Below are 20,987 nucleotides of genomic sequence, written 5' to 3' on the forward strand. Positions count from 1 at the left end.
CATTTTACATGAGTGAAGACTGAAGTTGGTGTAAAATCGTCAATCATCAAGCAATTCCAGTGATCCGGTAAATAATTGCAAAAAAATTACATTTTAAAACAAAAATAAAATTCCAGTGTTTCGGTAAACAACTGTTTATGTCATTTTCTTACATAAATATTAGAATTTTGTCAATGTTTTCAGGCATGGATTTCAATAGTTCAAAGATTTGAAGATGTCAAAGGTTACGATATTGTGGATTGCATGTCTACCATTGTATATAAGATAGATATATTTATATATCTTTTGATTAATATAATTTTTATGGTCTCATTGTATTACATTAATTTATTTATAATTTGACACAGAATTAATCTTAACTATTCCCTTAAACTAATGGCCAGTAAAAATATGGACTTTACCTAGCAAACCGACGTAAACATAAAGTTAAACCCAACGTCACTTTAAAAACAAAAGAAAAAAACTGACGCAAGTTTGTGACGTTAAATTAGCGTCAATTTTAAAACCAAAGTAAAAAATGTTAGCGTCGCCCTTTGATACGTCGGTTACAAAACTGACGTTATAATATTTAAGTCAGTTTTAAACTGACGTTAAGCTTCATAAAAACCGACGTTAAACCCCTTGTTTTTTGTAGTGACAAAAACCAAGTTAACAAAACAAAAGATCTAAAAATCTACTTCAAACAAAATATGAAAAACTTTTCAGTATTTTTATTTGTTTTAAGTGTCTGCGTATTCAACCATGTATCCGGCGCTGGAATCAGGATCGCGAACGATCTTAAATTCAACAAAAATCTTTGGATGAGATGTTATTCCAAAGATGATGTTATTGGTCCAAAAATAATACCAATGTGACAAGATTATTCATTTTATTTTGGCATTAACTTTTTTAATACAACGTAATTTATGTGTACTTTGAAACAAGGTTCTAACTATAAACACTATCAGAATTTTACAGCATTCAAGGTTTTCAGTAATTCAGATACTGGAGGGCTATGGGATTGGAAAGCTAGAGAAGATGGAGTTTATTTAGTGAAAGAACATGAATTTTTAGTTCAAAATCCAGTTAATCTGCATAAAGAATATGATTGGATAAATTAAAAAAAAGTTGTATTATGTTTTTAAACAAGAAAAAAAAATATAAAAGTATCTTGATATCGAGTATTCTATCAACTGGTTAAAAATCAAATAAATAAAAAATGGAAATTTACCCAGATTGACTCAAACAAGAATTGAAAAGTTTTGAAATGTATATACCCGATGAAAGGGTGTGAGAGTTTGCTACATATGAATTAGTGATATAAATAAAGTTCGTTCATCATAGTTTCGTATGCTAATTTGGAGCTATGGAGGGATTTAGATCTCTAGAGAGATAGTTAGAAAGTAACTCTTATCTTGTAATACGCTTTGGTGCCTTTGTGATCCAAGTCGAGCAATGGCGAGCCAACAAAATGATATAAGCCCAACATAGTCAGTGAATTAGATTGAGAAAAGGGTATTGAGAAGTCTAGTTTCACCCACATAGCTTTCAATGATTTATCACACTAATTTTGTAAGAATATCTTTGATATCTTATAGCTCAACCCTACAACAAATACTGTGTTATCCAACCAGCTTTCATGACTCTAAAGCTCGAAGACCTGTTTCTTAGCTTATTGTAAAGTCAAATTAGATTTTTCCATTTAACTATCCTAATAGACACTGCTCATGAATAGCCAACCCGCAACGAAGGCAGAGATAGCCTTGTCCAACAGATTCGTTACAAAAGTCGCAAGTACGTAATGATCTAAAATAACATAATTGTAGTCTTGTAGAGGGTGGTGGTGCCACGGTATATAAAAATGGAACGGGGAAGTTATGTGATCAACTATGCAACCAATGTCCAAATTGAGTTTACAATCATAGCAATGATAAAAAAGAAGGCGCTTGATGTTTTTACCGCATAGATGACATTTTGGGCCGGTGTGATCAGGAACCCCGGTCATGAGAAGCTTGAGACAATGTCCAACATGAGAAGGGTGGTCGCATATCTCTTGTGTGTTCAACACAAATGCACATTTGGAGTGGATATTAAACTTGCATTCGCCGCATAAGTAGCGACCATCGTGCAGTCGATCACAAGCATCGCATTCCAAACGATCACCATTGTATAAGTAGGATACACGATGCTTTCTTGTGTCCTTGTAAGCTGGAACTCATGACGGTTGCGGTTAGGAGTATGCTTTCTTTACCCGACTTCAGTTTAGTGTGTAATAAAAAATGGATCAATATAGTTGTTCCTCAGTACATTCGATCTAATATAAGTGTACCTTTATAACTAACTACTGTACTAGAAAATGAATGAAAAAAAAAAGAGTTGTCGATCTTATCTCTTTCCTTTTTGTCATCAAATTTACAATTAGCTAATTGCACTATTATAATCTCTTTTATCTTGATTTATTTGAAAAAAAAAAATATTTTAACTAAAATAGATTTAAATTAAGAAAAATAAATACTTAGGTTCACACCCCTTAGGGGTGAACGCTCGTATTATTCACCACTCATTTTTCAGCCAATCAGAATTTTCTATCTAATATTTCATTTAAAAATAAATCAAAATTAAATTAAAAAATAAAACAAATTAAGGAAACAAATTATGTATCATTTTAATTAAAGAAAGTTAAATATTAGCTTTGTTTAGATTTTAAAATTAAACGAAGTTATATATCGGTTTGGGTTTATAAGTGAGAATTACAGTTTAGATTTTACAATTAGAACGAAATTATATATCAGTTTGGGTTTACGAATGAGGTGATTAGGCTTTACATTTTAAAAATAAAACGAAATTATATGTCGGTTTGAGTTTACAAATAAGATGATTAAGGTTTAAATTTTATAATTAGAACAAAATTATATACTCGTTTGGGTTTACAAATGAGGTGGTTGGAGTTTAGATTTTACTATTAGAACAAAATTATATGTCAGTTTCGACGGTTTGAATTTACAAATGAGATGGTTAGGGTTCAGATTTTATAATTAAAACGAAATTATATATTGGGTTTATTAAATAGCGATTTGGATTTTTATTTTATAATGATGTATACATATTTTGTTTTCTTATTTTATAAGGAGGTGTATTGTTCTTAAATTAATCTCACACATCGCGTGGGTCTTCTTCTATTGACAAGATAATAAGCGTGGGTCTTCTTCTATTGACAAGATAATAAGCGTGAGTCTTCTTCTATTGACAAGATAATAAAAAGATCTAATCACCAAAAAAAGATACACAAATGAACTTGTGATCATTTATTCGTAAACTGTATATAATAGACAACTAGATATATAAACGATGGTCAAATCTAATGGTGAAGAGTCATCGTACCAACAATCAATAGTTCAATACAATGTTTATTAAGAAAAGAACAATTAGTAGAAGCTCGTAAATATAATACCAAAAAAACAAAAAAAACAAAAAAAAAAAAATCTAATAGAGGCCCTTGAACACCTTAAACTATGCCCATGGTGGACATCTGAACTTAAATGTGGAGGCCCTCTTAGTTTTAACAGATGCGAAACAATAGTAAGAACAATAGAAGAATCCGTTTTTTCTTCTCATAAGAATAAAGGGACCTGGGCAGCGACATAGACATGTGTTACAAAACGGCCGTGAAGAGCTACTGTTCGACAGCAGTTCAATATCTTTTTTTGTCGTTCCTCCTGGTTGGGCGTACCTGATATCCCCGACTACACAGAAAATATGCAAAGTGACCCCGCAGTCTTTACAAGTGTAGAACCAAGTCTTTGGATTTGTTTCTCTTTCGCAAATATCACACCAGTATTTGCTGCTTGCCTTTTTATCACCATAACATAGAGTTAGTGGATGATCATCGTACCTCGGAAGCGTTACCGTTAATGGTAGAGTGGCACAACAAAAATCCAAAAAGTAATCGCATTTCATACAACCTATGGCGACGCTTCTTTCATCCATGCCGCAGTTCTGGCAAGTCTTCATGTCATCAAATTCTAGTTTGAGGTAGAGCAAATGATGATCATGACTTCCATGGATAAAAGGCACCGTAATGGAAGTGCATATTAAGTCAAAGAGCTCGCCCCAATCTGTTTTGTAGATGAATCCCTCGCAAAAAACTTGATGACAAGCTCCGCAAATTTCTCTGTAGCTTTGGCTTTGGGGGCAAAGAGCGAGAGGTTGTGGGCTCAGAAAATGTCGTTTCTTCTTAGGGAGATCAGCACAAATTTCGTGGAGAATGAAATTGCAATCTGATTGTGAACACTTGTAGAATGTGTAAGAACCGATGGGACGAACACATGCTCCACAGAAGCTGCTTTCTTCACCGTCTTTGCTGACACTCATGATCAGGTTATGTTCATGAGCGAAATGAGTGATTGTGTTGTCATCATTCCTCTTGAATGGCTCGATATCTTCAATTTGTTTAGGTACCCCATCAAGCTCTTTCCCATCCCACACGTCATCCCTCGTTGCACACAGTGAATGAATAGCATAATTAGGACAAAGAGAACATGAATAAGCCCCATATGACCAATCAATCCCTTCCCAACAAACTCCACATCTCCATTCTCCAGGACCAAGAGAATGCTTGTATGAAACGCGGTGGTCATGGTGTTTGACGTGAATAACACGTGGTAGTTGAGCACACTCTCGATGGAAGAACATGAAATCACATTGAACACAAACATAAGGAGCACGGTCGCCTTTCATCCCACAAGCATCACAAACGAAGGAGATTAACCTTGGCATGAGTGTGAGTGTATGCTTATGGACCTTCAGATTTGAAAGAGCAATTGGTGGGGGATTTTCAATCCCGCAAGCCAAATCCAAATTGAACTTACAAATATCACAATGATAAAGTAGGTTCCCAGTCTCGTCTCCACATATATGACATGTTCGGTCTGTGTAATCTGGTGCTCCACTGGTGATCAAATTAAGAGGGTGTCTGGCATGAGAAGGGTGACTAATCTCTAGTGATTCAAAAAGGAAGATACATTCCTCATCCTCATAAATCACCAACCTGCAAAGAGTGCAGAAATAGCCATGTTTGCCATCCTTAAGACAAAAGTCGCATTCCACGTTGGCACCAAAATCAAGCATGAGTAGACGATGGTGGTGCCAAGGCATAGTCAGATGGGCTCCAGCATACAGGGCATCAACTATGCAATTGATATCCAAATTGAGTTTGCAATCAAAGCAATGGTAAAGAAGGCGCTTGGTGTTTTTACCACAGATATGGCATTTAGGGTCAGTGAGATCAGGAGCTCCGGTAGTGAGAAGCTTAAGACAATGCCCAGCATGAGAAGGGTGGTCTAATATATTTTCAGTCATGAACACAGACGCACATTTTCGGTGAACAGTAAACTTGCATTCACTGCAAGAGAAGCAATCACCATACGATCGATCGCAAGCATCGCAAGCATCGCATTCCAAACCATCACGATGGTTAACGTAGGATACACGGTGCTCGTGTGCGTTTAGCTCATAATTATCCCAAAATGCCCTCTCTACCATGGTTTTTTGTCTTTTGAGGTTAGCAGAGATAAAGAAAATGCAAATTAGTGTTTTGGTACTAATACTGATTCACTTCGGTTTCGTGTTAATTAATGGATCAATATAGTTGTTATATCAATGCTACTAGTTATAAATTTTCATATATTGACGTTGACAAATCTATATTAATACAACTAGTGGGCACGTTTTTAGTCTTTGTTTACTTTAGTTTAAACACTAATTAATATCGTTTGTCCAGTTTAGGTTTAGGTTTTTGTCTGCCATGTTAGTTTGTTTATTTCGACTTCTTTAATTTCATATCATCTAATCCGCAACAGGCATGTTTTTTTCCTTTTCTTTAAATCCTCATCTAGCCCTTTCTTAAAGAGGTTTAAATGAAGAAATGAGAAATCAATATCTGAAATATATGACATAACGAACTTAACAAAACCAAACCAGCCCATTATATTTGATGTTAATGCTGCCACATTACAATTAAAACATCGAGAATTAAATGATAGACGTAAATCAAATACCGTAAGAGTTTTTCGATGATTTTCACAGAAATATTGGTTACCACATATTGTCTAATAAATACAAAAATACCAGACAATATGATAGGCAAAGTATACTAACTTCTGAGTCATCAAATCATTTTTCTTTGCCTATTTGGTTTATGTGGATTTAAAGTAGTTGATAATAACTTGTAAGAAAATGAAGACAATAGTCCATGCCACGTTAAAAATAATTAAAACGTCTTGTAGTAATAATAAATAATAAATAAAAAATGAAACGCCAAACTCGACTTAGATCGTACGTTAATGTTAGAATTCTTCTGAATCTATAAGCCAACAAGTAGATTTAAGAGAATTTGTTAGAAATATTCCTTTTTAAAAATATTTTTTTGAATATTTTTAATTTTATCCTTTTTAACATAATTCTAATATATTAAATTTAATTTTTAGAATCTTTTTTAAGTTTGAATTCTCTATTTTACATTTAAAATATAGTTATGAGAGATTAGAGTTTAGTATTTAGAGTTTAGGGTTTAGAATTTAGTTATTTTATACATAAAAATATGTAGTTTGAAAAATAGATAATATAAAAATATATTTTAAAAAAGTGACATAGAAAAAATTATATTTTTAAAAATCTCCTAGATTTAACCACAAACATAAGTTAAATATGCATCAAATTTTATAGCAAGTGGGTAACATATATGTTACTAGATGATGACCTGCACGATGTGCGGGTTTGAAATTTTATAAATTAAATTAAATTTAATAAAAATATATTAAAATTTGTTGTACGTTATTTATAAATTTTATTTTTGTTATAATACACTGATTTATATCCATTTACAAATCTTTTATGTATGTTACTATTAAAAGTGTATTTTTTACACCTAAATATACTTTATGTTACAAATATATTTTTTATCACCACGTAAAAAATGTCTATATGAACACATTAATCAAACTATTTTACTTTCACTTCTACATATTTTTTTAATTACTAAAAAGTGTTGGCTCGAAAAACATTTCGAATAAAAAATATATTACATAATATACTAATCAATGATGTATTATCACAATAATGTATGACCATCATGGAGAAAACATCGGCTCTGCCCTCATCCCTTATGGAGAGAACCTTGCGTTCAACCTCCTCCACCAAGGAGAAAACCTTGGCTCCGCCTTCCTCCCTTGGGGAGATAACCTTGCGTCCAACCTCCTCCACCTTCCTCCATTGGAGAGAAAACCTTGTGTCCAACCTTCTACGCCATAGAGAGAACCTCGGCTGTGCCCTCCTCCTGTGTGGAGAGAACATATTTACGTCTTTTTGCTATATCAAAATGGCTTGCTCCAACAACCAATGAAAGTAAAAACCTTTTCTAACGTCACAAAATCTTTTGATAATAACTAATGCTATATTTCCCAATGTATTCGTGTAAATGTCTTTGACACACCATGATGTAGCCTCTGTCTCTGTAACGCCCCAACCGCAACCATGCTTAGTGAGCCCATGTCCACTCTCAATCCATAGGTCCACCTTCCTAAGTAGGCCCTACATCTATTCTTGGCCCGTGGTCCCACCCATATTCGATGGTTGGTTTGTTACGTCTGGAGGCTTTAAAAACTTGTTTACCCATCACTTTTTTTGTGTTTTATTTGACAAATCAACAAATGATTTTTTTTTCTATGTTTTATCTTCACCGTACAGTTCTGACAATCACTTGCAGGAAGGTCACTCATCATGAAGTTCTCTCAGGACCCTTGACCGAAAAAATTATTTCATTTTGGTGACATATGTGGCTAAATCAATTCTTTTAAACATTTTCGCAAACCAGGGTGTCACAGTCTTTGAGCTCTTGTAGATCTATCAACAATTATTTATGTTTTTCCAATCTATATATCTATGTTTGTTGTAAGTTTGTGTTTGATTAACCTATTTTATCCATCTATTAGATTGATGAGTTTCTACTCATTATCTTCCTTTGGGATTGAATGAATAATGGTAACACTTATGTTTGCAAAAAAAAAAGATGGGTTTATGGCCAATCAATCAAGGTTAAGAAATTAGAAGAAATTAATTTGACATAATTAAAGAAACAATAAAGAATTATAAGCACCATAGTATATGAATCACAAATAATTCAAAGATGAAAATATAAATTAAATAAAACAATCTAAAAATAGTTCAATAAATTTTAAAGTATAGTATTATGAAAAGAATACGCATATATTAATCTCTTTTTTGTCAACATATTAATCTTACATATTCCCAACTGAAAAAGAAGAAAGTAGGAGAAAATTTTGGTTTAAAAGAATAAGAAAAATTTACCTTCCCATTTAAAAAAAAATTTCCAATTAAACAAATTGAAAGCAGTGTTTTTGAATAAATTATTTAAATATGTGACGATCTATGTTTATCTAAGTGAGTATTTACAAAATTTAGAATTAATAATTAACTCTCTATTTTCCTTAATCCCATTTCCTATCTTTTTGTAGAATTAATGACTTAAAGATTAAAAATAAATAAATAATATTGTAATTTTGAATTTATGAAATATATATATATATATATATATATATATATATGTAATCTCCTTATAATTATTTTTAAAACTTTATATTTTTTTATAAATTCTGTAATTTTTGATAATTATCTATTTACATTATTAATAATTTTTTAAACAAAATATTTTATTTTTGTTGTAATCATATTTCTCCTATTACATTTAACTTTTACACATGTTAAAATCTTAGATTAATAACTTGACACGTGTCAAAATCTTATTAATGGTTAATTTTCAAAACCCAACTTTATATAATAAGATATGTATATAAGTTTGACTACCAAAAAACAAAATGTTATATGTATATACTGAAGAACTTCAGCCTTATTTATTTCCGACTTATCTGGAGTATGGAGAATCACTAAACACGGACGTGCCTAGAACCCTCAAGAAATTGTTGCACTTTCCACCAACGCAAGACACGTTTCTCGTTAACATATCTAAAAAGTTCATAGCAAACGATAGCAATCTCTCCAGATATGCACAGCACTTGGGAACTCGCTTCCTATTAATATTAATTTGAGGTGCTATTAAGAAAAAGAAAAAAGAAACAATTAGCTAGAACACTGTTATCTTATTATATAAAATATTTTTATGGTTTTAAAAGTTACAAATTTATAAGATCGCGACATGTGTCAAAATCTTATTATATTGTACATTATTAAAATAATAAAATTATTAAAATAATAATAAAATCTTATTATTAAGTTGTAACGTTACTAATTTATAAGATCGTGACATGTATCAAAATCTTATTATGTTGTAGATTATTAAAATAATAATAAAATCTTATTATTGTGTTGTAAATTATACAATTTTGTAATTCTATAGAAAAAAGAATCGTCCAAACAAAAAAAAATTCCATAATTCAAATACATAATAGAAATCATACAAATAATTTTGCAATAAAGATACACGTAGTTATCCTAAAGAAAATCCTAAATTTTTTACAATAATTAAACTTATACAAAAACAATCCTACATTATATTGAATTCTTTGGCCTAATCTTAAAAGAAAAAATAAATAAATAAAAAGATATGTTTCTTTTTGAACAAAGTAATATAAAGATATGTTTCTCTCATATCTTTCTCATATATATAGAGAGAGGAAGAGGTCATTCCAATGTATCATACTCAATTAGCATTTTCAAACATGAACACTACATATGGAAATCAAAACTGTGAAAATAACTAAAAGATAAGATCATGCAAATTGCTTGGGATAGAAAAAGTCTCACGCGATGTGTGAGTAAAACGAATATAATAAAATATGTTTAGTTATTTTAAAATACATTTAGTAATAGTTAATATTAATATTGTAATTAAGATATATTATTTTTTTTTGCCAATAATTTAAATAGATTAGCTTAAAAGAGCCAATTCGTATGAACACTGTTTACATAAGTGATATAAAGCGGTAGGAACTAAGATATATTGTAACGCCCCGACCGCCACCTCTTAGTGGACCCCATATCCAATCTCAGTATATGGGTCCACCATCTTTAATGGGCTTTACGTCCTCTCACTAGGCCCGTGAGCCCATCAATTCTTTTAAACCTCTCCGCAAGTCTCTAAAACCAGGGTGTCACAATTCACGCTCACTAAAAGTTCGCAACGTCCTCGTTGCGCACCAAGACCATCACCCCAGACGGTGTGAGCCCACTCGACTCCACACTCGTCTGGGTTTGGCTCTGATACCACTTGTAACGCCCCGACCGCCACCTCTTAGTAGGCCCCATGTCCAATTCCTGTCCATGGACCCACCTTCCTTAATGGGTCTCACGTCCTCTCACTAAGCCCGTGAGCCCATCCATATCCGATGGCCCGTTTGCTACGTCCGAGAGATTTTTGAAACAACCCGACCCGTTTTTTTAAATAAATAATAACAATAATAATAATCAATACTCTACAGCTAGTGGTCTCATACCCACTAACCACCTAACCACAAACACATAATAGCGGATAACATAACCAATATCATTAAACCAATAATTATCCAATAATTAAATAACCAATATTCATAATATAACAATTCCAATAACCAAATATCAGGGTACATAGAACCAACAACCTAGCAATGTTCGACTGACCCAACTCTAGCAACCTAGCAATGCCAGACAACAACCAATCGAGTCCCTAGAACATCCTCCTCTTCATTGCCTTGATTTCACGATTACACTTTGTCTTTACCTGCACAACAAACAAAAATTGAGATGCATGAGTATATGATAAACACTCAATGAGGCAATCCTCCCATCTACTGGACTATACACACAAGCAACTGAGATACCAATATCTAATACAATCAACAAACAAAGCATACAAACCAGGAAGCAGCACTTAGTCTCGCTGGAAGGGAGGTGTCAACCGACACCAGCCAAGTTTCGACCAACACTACCCCACAGTGTCGACCGATGCTACTCACTGGTGTCGACCGACACCCTCATGGTGTCGATCGACACTGCACCTGCAAATCGGGAACCGTTCGAAGACAAGAGTCGAATCTCGCTTCCAATCACCACCAAATCGCCCAATACTCAAAACCCATGCCATATGCATCCGTAGAAACCTATAGCAACCAATTTCAAGAAGAAAAACACACCAAAACAACAACAACCAAGCAAGAACAAAGGAATCTCAGGCCTAGATCAGCCATGGTCATGCACTCACCTCTTTACAAGAAGATTCAGACCAATAGAAACGAATCCAACCCTCCTAGCAATCTTCTTACACCTTCCCAGCCTCAGATCTCCCAAGAAAAGCCAAGAAATCTCCAAATCTCTCCCAAAATCTCAAGAACTCTTTTTTCTCTCTTTTTTTTTCTCTCAAAGCGATGAAACGGCGACAAACAAAACTTCCCAAGACCCTTCTTTCGTTGATTCCCACTTAAGTAACCCGGTTCAATGGTTCTCCTTAAACCAAACTGAACCAAATCAATCATTAAATCAATCTGGTCGAACCAGAAAATAATGGTGTCGATCGACACTACCCATGGTGTCGATCGACACCCATCCCCAAAACGCATAGTTTTGGTTCACGGATGTTACAATTCTTCCCTATTAACATAGATTCATACTCTAATCTCGAACAACGATCGGCCAAGGCTCATGTGCAACCGTCTCCACGGCCCACACTCCTCCAACCGATATACGGAAGGTCACCTCTAGGCGATAGACTCACGCTCCAGGTATTATTTTCTCTCGATTTTTGGACTTTCCTTTTCTCAAAGGCCTTAACCTTGAGTTTTTATTGGTTCCTCATCAGGCCGAAGCCTGCATGTCATAATGTTGGCTCCTCATCGGGCCTAAGCCCGCATGCCATAATATAAGGAAGTCCAATATTCGTCATCCGAAGTCGATATACCAATCATACTCTCAACCCACAAAGTCTCAGAATATGTCTAAACTAGTAGAACTAAAGTTGCCGCAAGAGTCGCGAGCAAACAATTCTGAACACGTTTAAGTCTATCCCTAACCAGGTTTCCTTCCCATGGCTCGCGTAAAACGTCACAATGTCCTACTAGCCACATATCCCCCTCACTGGAATACCTCATGACCACACAAGGATCATATACATGCCACAAGAGCCGCTACAAAGGCCAAACAAATGTCCTAAACAGGACCGTCACCAAGGCCAAACAAATGTCCTAGACATGACCGCCTCCAAGGCCAAACAAATGTCATAAACAGGACCATCACGAAGACTACTCGTCCCGAAGGACCGTCACGAAGACCACTTGTCCCGAAGGCCCGTTACGAAGACCACTCATCCCGAAGGATTGCCTCAACATGCCACACATCCCAAAGGACCGTCACGAAGACCAAACATCCAGAAGGACTGCCTAACCAAGCACATTGGCTAAACAGCCCGCCCCAAAGGCCACACAATTGGCTAAACAGCCCGCCACAAAAGCCACACAATGACTAAACAGCCCACCACAAAGGCCACACAATGTCTCAAAAGACAGCCACACACGGGCACAATGACTCAAAAGTCCGCCACGAAGGCCACACAAATCTCACCAAGGCTAACAACCACTAAAAATAGACAAACTATAACTCACATAAAACTTTCCATTTTTATAACTTTCCACTTTTGGAAACTTTCCTGTTTTAGAAACATTTATTTCAGGAAACTTTCCTTCAAACAACCGTCTCACAAAAATTTTGTACTCCGAACACCACCTCATCTTGTTACTTAGTCGCACAACCAACCACCCCTAAACGACCAAGTAAACAAGAGAGATGAGCTGGAATACTCCATTCCCGCTCCAACCACGGACTACGACTAGGATCAGGCTAGGCAAAATCAAGTCACGACCTACTTTTCGAACCACTTCTTGAACCTTGCATTCAACCTCGCCTCTGGCTCCCAAGTCTGCTCCTCAAAACCATCACAGTCCTAAAGGACTCTCATCAAAGGAATCTTCTTCTTTCGAAGTTCCTTGACCCTCCTCTCGAGAATCCTCACTGGTCTCGCCTCCAAAGTCATGTTAGGCTGAAGATCCTCGGGAATCTTAGCCAACAATTGATCATCCACACGGAGACACTTCCGCAACATAGACACATGAAAAACCTTGTGGAACGCACACATAACCTCAGGCAACTCCAGCCTATATGCTACCGGTCCCACCCGCTCCAACACTCTGAACAGACCCATATACCTAAACTCAACTTAGTCTCTGTCAATGACCTGTTTGGACCCTGCAACATAGCCATCTTGAGGTATGCTCTGTCTCCTACCTGAAACTCAAGATCTCTCCTCCTCCTATCGGCATAACTCCTCTGCCAATCCTCAACTTCCTTCATGTTCAGCTTGAGAACCCAAATCTTCTCTGAGGTCTCCTGAACAAAACCAGCATAACGGTGTACGACATGGCCTCCCATACAAAGCCCCATAAGGAGTCATCCCAATACTCACCTGATAACTGTTGTTGTAAGCAAACTCTACCAGGCTCAGGCGATCTGCCCAATGGCCACCCCAATCCAACACACACATCCTCAGCAAATCCTCCAACGTCTGGATCATCCTCTCTCACTGTCCATCTGTCTGGGGATGATAAGTTGTAGTCATATGCACCTTAGTGCCCATCTCTGCCTGAAATGCTCTCCTAAACACCGAAGTGAACTTAGAATCCCTATCAGACACAATGCTCGCTGGCACCCCATGCAACCTGACTATCTCCTTCACATACTTCTTAGCCAAGACCACTGCTCCATCAGTCTTCTTAATGGCCAGAAAATGTGCTGACTTAGTCAACCGGTCCACAATGACCCAAATAGCATCCAACGTCCTGGACAGTGGCAAACCCAACACGAATTCCATAGTAATCATATCCCACTTCCACTCCGGAATGGGAAGACTCTTCAGTAACTCTCCTGGGACCTGATGCTCAGCTTTCACTAGCTTACACACGTCGCACCTCGCGACCCAACTAGCTACATCCTTCCTCATTCCGACCCAGTGATAGTACCTCTTGAGATCACGGTACATCTTAGTCACTGCTGGATGAATAGAGAACTTGCCCGCATGACCCTCTCTCCGAATTTCCTGCCTCAGCTCCTCATCCTTGGGCACACAAATCCGCCCATGCACCAAAATAGTACCATTAGCCGAAACCTGATACTCATAATCAACATCCTTTGAGGCATTCACCAGCCCCAAATCCCTCTCATGTGCAACCGCACACAAACTCAACGCACTGATCTCCCCTATCAAAGACTCCATAACCTGCTCCTCAGCTGAAGCTACCCTCTTCCGACTTAGAGCATCTGCAACCAAGTTAGCCTTACCAGGGTGATAGGCTATCTCCAAATCATAATCCGCCACCAGCTCCATCCATCGCCTCTATCTGAAGTTCAGCTTGGGCTGAGTGAATATGTACTTAAGGCTCTTATGATCTGTAAACACCTATACCTTTGCACCATAAAGATAAGATCTCCAAATCTTCTGGGCAAAAACTACAGCAGCCATCTCCAAATCATGAGTATGATAATTATCCTCATGCTTCCACAATTGCCGTGAAGCGTAGGCAATAACCTTCCCATGATGCATCAACACACACCCCAAACCAACTTTGGATGCATCTGTATAAACCACATAGAGTTCTCCCTGCTCAAGCAAAGCCAATACTGGCGTAGTAGTCAACATCTCCTTAAGGTTTGCAAAGCCCTGCACAAACCTCCTGTTCTAACCTGCCAAACTAAGGAAAATCATGATCTCTGTGGCATTTTGCGGTCTAGGCCAATCCCTGATAGCCTAAATCTTCTCTGGATCAACAGAAACCCCTCTGTAGAAACAATATGACCCAGAAAACCCATCTCACGCTGCCAAAAACTGCACTTTCTCAACTTAGCAAACAACTTCTGCTCCCGCAGCTTCTCCAGAACTGCCCTCAAATGCACTGCATGCTCCTCAAGACTCTTAGAAAATACCAGGATGTCGTCGATGAAAAGGATGATAGACACGTCCAGAAACTCCTGAAACATGTTGTTCATCAACCTCATAAATGTTGTTGGCGCGTTAGTTAAACCAAACGACATCACCACAAACTCATAATGCCCATACCTCGTCCTGAACGCAGTCTTCCTCACATCTGCCTCATCTATCGGAATCTGATGATAACCCGACGCTAGATCTATCTTGGAGAACCAAATAGCACCTCTCAACCGATCCAACAATTCATCGATCCTGGGAAGAGGGTACTTTTTCTTCACAGTGACCCGGTTCAAACCTCTGTAATCGATACACAAACGGAAACTCCCATCCTTCTTCTTAACAAATAACACCAACGCTCCCCACGGTGATACAATAGTGCGGATGAATCCCTTGCTCAACAGATCCTCCAATTGCTTCTTCAGCTCTGCCATTTCTGCTGGAGCCATCTTGTAAGGAGCCTTCGATAACAGCGTTAACCCCGGTTCCAGTTCAATCGTGAAAGGATCTGACCGAGATGGTGGTAATCCCTACAATGACTGAAACACATCCTCAAACTCCTCACAACCTCAATACCGCTAACTGTAGACTGCCCTACTGACTCTGGCATCAATATGGTAACCAAATAAGTCTCACGGTCCTTCTCGATCCTCTTCCCAGCCTGCATGGCCGAGATCACGAGACTCCCCGAAGTCGGTCTAATCCCCTGAAAAACTAACTTCCCTCCTGGACGCGCAAACTCCACTCTACCCCATTGGCACTCCAGATGAACCATATGCCGATGAAACCAATCCATCCCGAGAATAACATCATACAACTCCACTGGATTGATAAGCAAATCCGCTGGCCACGACTCTTCCGTAATCTGAATATCAACTCCCCTAGCTCGTCCAATGACCCTCAGAAACCTGCCTTCCGCAACTCTAACAACTCCTGTACGCTCTCCAGAATCTCCTCTGATATCAGCACTCTCTGCACACTCCGGAGTAATGAAGCTATGAGTAACTCCAGAATCAAACATAACATGGGAATTAAATCCTCCCACCAACAAGTTCCCTACACAAACCTCATGTGCTGAGAACCTAACATTTTAACACAAGCAAACATAAAATCTGAACCTACTACAATTCACAAAGTTTAAGTACCAGAAATAATACCTCTGATCGGCCCGTCACTGGTTCCACCAGTCTCGACAGTCGTGTAAACCCGTGGTGCCTGCTCAATCCGTGCTACCTGTTGCACCACATACTGCACCTCTGCGACTGCCATCTACTGTAACTTAGGACACTTGGGGTTGATGTGCCCAGGCTCCCTACAATGATAGCAAACACGAACCGCTGTCGTCGGAGCACTCCTCTGGGGACAGCTAGCTACCTCGTGATCCATGTTCCCACAAGAAAAGCACCCTGCACCACTCGGTGTCTGCATAGCCTCCCACTTCCTCTTTGTTCCCTGCGCAGGCTTGCCGCCCTTGCTAGAACCTCCCTGATGATGGGCCTTCCTAGGCTGCATCGCTGGACTAACCGTCACTGCCTGTGCCCGAATATCCTCTTCAATCTCCGCTGCAGTCTCAACCAACTCTGCACGCGTAGCATAACTCCGTCCTCTACAATGGACCCTCAAGTCATCACGAAGATACATCAGAAAGCTCCTAAAATTAAGGCCTCCTCAGACTCCATTGCCCGACCCCCATAAGATAGAAGTCGACTGAACTCCAAGTCCAGCTCCCGCACTGACCGTGTCCCCTGAGATAACTGAAGGAACTGTACCTCCAACCGGTCCAATGCCTCTCTCAGAAAGTACTTGCGGTTGAACTCCTCCACGAAGTCAGCCCAAGTCATCTCCCTCGGCACTCTCCTCGCAGCCACTGATCTCCACCACACCTGAGCATCACCGATCAAACTGTGGACCCCTATGTCCACCCAAAACTCCTCAGGACATCTCAGAGTCTGGAAGTTACGTTTCACACTCGTCCTCCACGCATCTGTCGTAGTAGAATCTGTACCATCCAGAAACCGCACTGTATCCAGGCCACGCATCTCCCTCATCATAGACAAATAACGAGCATTCGCTCCCGCATCCGCAGCCACTGGCTGCCGCTCCTCCGCCACAATTGGTGGCACTACCTAAGCCTGAGCCGGTACCACTGATGGCAACCGCTCCAAAACCTGTGCTAACAAGCCCGCAATATCCACTCCAGGAACTCTACCCACTAGGACTCCCACACCAGGAACCCTAGCATCACTGGCCACTCAAGCACCAACACTGGCCACACTCATGGAATCCTCCTGGATACCCTGCGACTCGCCAACACCCTCAGCTGTCACACTCTGGTCCGCAATATCACTAACTGTGGGGACTCTGCCCCTACCACGACCACGATCGCGTCCGCGTTCTCAACCACGACCAGCAACAGCATCCTCTCTAACCATCTGCACTACCATGAACAGAAGGCTAAGCAAGCAATTATACATAACACAAAAACATAAACTCACCATGTAATCACACTATAGGCTCGAAGAGGATATTCTAGGACTCCATGCCACACAGAATTGACTAACTCACATAATCAATCCAGACATGCAATCCCAAACATCAACAACAGAAACCTAGAACCGTAAGGGCTCTGATACCAAACTGAAACGACGAGACCCAGTTTTTTATAATAAATAATAATAATAATAATAAAAATAATAATAATAATAATAATAATAATAATAATAATAATAATAATAATAATAATAATAATAATAATAATAATAATAATAATAATAATAATAATAATAATAATAATAATAATAATAATAATAATAAGAATAATAATAATAATAATAATAATAATAAATACTCTACAGCTAGTGGTCCCATACCCACTAACCACCTAACCACAAACACATAACAGCGGATAACATAACCAATATCATTAAACTAATAAATATCCAATAATTAAATAACCAATATTCATAGTATAACAATTCCAATAACCAAACATTAGAGAACATAAAACCAACAACCTAGCAATGTTCTACTAACCCAACTCTAGCAATCTAATAATACCAGACAACAACCAATTGAGTCCCTAGAACATCCTCCTCTTCATTGCCTTGATTCCACGATCACACTTTGTCTTTACCTGCACCACAAACACAAATTGAGATGCATGAGTATTTGATAAACACTCAGTTGGGCAATCCTCCCATCTACTGGGCTATACACAAAAGCAACTGAGATACCAATGTCTAATACAATCAACAAACAAAGCATACAAACCAGGAAGCAACACTTATTCTCGCTGGAAGGGAGGTGTCGACCGACACCAGCCAAGTGTCGACCGAGACTGGCACTTGGTGTCGACCGACACTACCTGATAACATCATTATTTTACTCATATTAGCTATAGTTTTCATATGCATTTAGGAACAGTTTGATGAGATTTCTAGTATAAAAGGTCTATTAACAAGTATTTCAGGTTTCAAGAAGGTTTTATAGTTTTATAGCAATTTGGACCAAAAGACAAGGAAAACACGTTTTAGGAAAGATTCAGAGCTTTACAGTACGGACAACTTTTGAAGAGCTTACAGAACTCAAAATATATTATGCTTGGTTTCTACGGAAAGCTGGAAGAGTCATCTTTCTCCTCGAAGTAGAATCAAGTCAATCCATTTATTCATCCGGAAGGTATGCCCGATTTACCGAGACGTGTTATAAACCAACGTAAAGAGAACCAACCAGCCGATGGGCTTCTATTCAAGGCCTGACCAGCGACCATCACTGCGGCCCAATCCAAGCCTCCTTCACGGTCTAGAAGTCTCTTTCGCCGCCCCTTGTCCTGCACTTAAGAAGAAAAGACGTTTCTGCCCTTACAAAACCCTAACCCTAAACAAAACCCAATAAATACTCTTAAGACCTAGGGTTTTGGAGAGTGCATCTTCTACAGCCTTTGGAGCCGCCCTAGCCACGACCAGAGAAGCTCTCTCTCTCCTGCTCGCCGTCTCTCTTGAAGCTTGAAGATCTGCCATCAATCTCTCTTTCTAATCTTTCTAGTTCTTTCATACTTACTTTGCTTTTGGGATAAAGTTACTTTTGTGACAAATAGAGAAATTTCCTTTGAACCCCTTTTTGTTTAGTGATTCACTTTTGATGCTATACTTTATAATATCAATGTAGTTTCTTTGCATCATGAGCGAGTAGTTTTATTTGTTGGGTTTTATAGGGTGATTCAAGGGGAATTTATGGTTCGCTTCAATTAGGTTGTTAGATCTTATTTTCGGTTTTATATTAGAGTTCTTTTTGACATCTTTATCTTAATGCATGTGCTTGGATTGATCACCAAGTGTTGATCTAGAGAACGGGAGCGCTAACCGTGTTATCCTACTTCTCCGAACTAGTATTATACCGAAATTTCGCTTCGTAACCTGCGTAAGTTGAGTTGCGGAGTTTGGTGAATGTATCGAACTTGTTTCACTAGTTGGTTGACCTGCGTCCTTGCCTGCGAAAGTTGAGTAACGAAGTGTGAAGACTTTAGACTTTCATTCTATGAGAATAGCTTGTTAGTTCATTAGTGTTTCGTAGTTGAGAACCTATACCGAAAATTAGTATTTACTTGTTAGATCTTACACTTAATATTGTTTAAAACCATGAAAACCCTAAGATGACTCCCAAAACGCCAAACGCCTTAGTCTTATAGTTTTAAACCATTTTTATTTATTTGCAATATATATTAGGAAAATCAAAACCCCAATCTCGTCTTTAGTCTTAGCCATAGTTCTTTCTCTTAAAATTCAATTTGTGTTTGCTATTACTCTCTGTGAGATCAACCCTAAAATACTACACTGATTAACTGTGCACTTTCAGTCGTTGTGTAATTTTTTCAGGTAAAAGATTTGGAGTGAAATTCTACACACATTACTACCCCACAGTGTCGACCGATTTTACTCATTGGTATCGACCGACACCCTCCTGGTGTCGATCGATACTACACCTGCAAATCGCAAACCGTTCGGAGACAAGAGTCGAGTCTCGCTTCCAATCACCACCAAATCACCCAATAGTCAAAACCCAGGCCATATGCATCTGTAGAAACGCATAACAACCAATCCCAGCAAGAAAAAACACACCAAAACAACAACAAACAAGCAAGAACAAATGAATCTCAGGCCTAGATCAGCCATGCTCATGCACTCACCTCTTTACAGGAAGATTCAGACCAATAGAAACGAATCCAACCCTCCTAGCAATCTTCTAATACCTTCCCAGCCTCAGATCTCCCAAGAAAAGCCAAGAAATCTCCCAATATCTCCCAAAATCTCAAGAACTCTTCTTTCTCTATTTTTTTTCTCTCAAAGCGATGAAACGGCGACAAACAAAACTTCCCAAAACCCTTCTTTCGTCGATTCCCACTTAAGTAACCCGGTTCAATGGTTCTCCTTAAACCAAACCAATCCAAATCAATCATTAAATCAATCTGGTCGAACCAAAAAATAATGGTGTCAATCGACACTACCCATGGTGTCGATCGACACCCATCCCCAAAACGCATAGTTTTGGTTCACGGATGTTACCGTTTTAAAGACTTGTTATCGTCCCTACAAATCACCACATGATCTTTCCCTATGTTTTGTCCTCACTTTCACAGTTCCGACAGTCACTTCCCGGGAGGTCACCCATCCTGAGACTACTCCAGCATAAGCACGTTTAACTGTGTCTCTCAGGACTCTTGACCAAAAAGATAAGTGCACTTTGGTGACCATAGATGGCCAAATCAATTCTTTTAAACCTCTCTGCAAGTCTCTGAAACCGGGGTGTCACATATATTAACTTGAAACTAAAAATCTAATAGATTTTATGAATTATTATCTAGAACTAAATTTTTAAATTTAAAATTTATAAAATAGATCAAAAGAAACAAAGTACAATATTGATACACAAAATAAGAATTCTAAACAACATTTACTAATTTCAAAACATAAACAAA

General features: G+C 38.0%; 2 pseudogenes; one reads left to right on the plus strand and one right to left on the minus strand.

Annotated features, from left to right (window-relative positions):
- The first annotated feature begins 689 nt into the window (after positions 1 to 689).
- Positions 690 to 1,100, plus strand: LOC109132660 (S-protein homolog 17 pseudogene; annotated as a pseudogene).
- Positions 1,101 to 3,597: 2,497 nt separating this feature from the next.
- On the minus strand, positions 3,598 to 5,587 carry LOC104783621 (uncharacterized; annotated as a pseudogene).
- Between the last annotated feature and the right edge of the window lie 15,400 nt (positions 5,588 to 20,987).

This window comes from Camelina sativa, chromosome 4, assembly GCF_030686135.1.
Source record: "Camelina sativa cultivar CO46 ecotype springtype chromosome 4, ASM3068613v1".
NCBI lineage: Eukaryota > Viridiplantae > Streptophyta > Magnoliopsida > Brassicales > Brassicaceae > Camelina > Camelina sativa.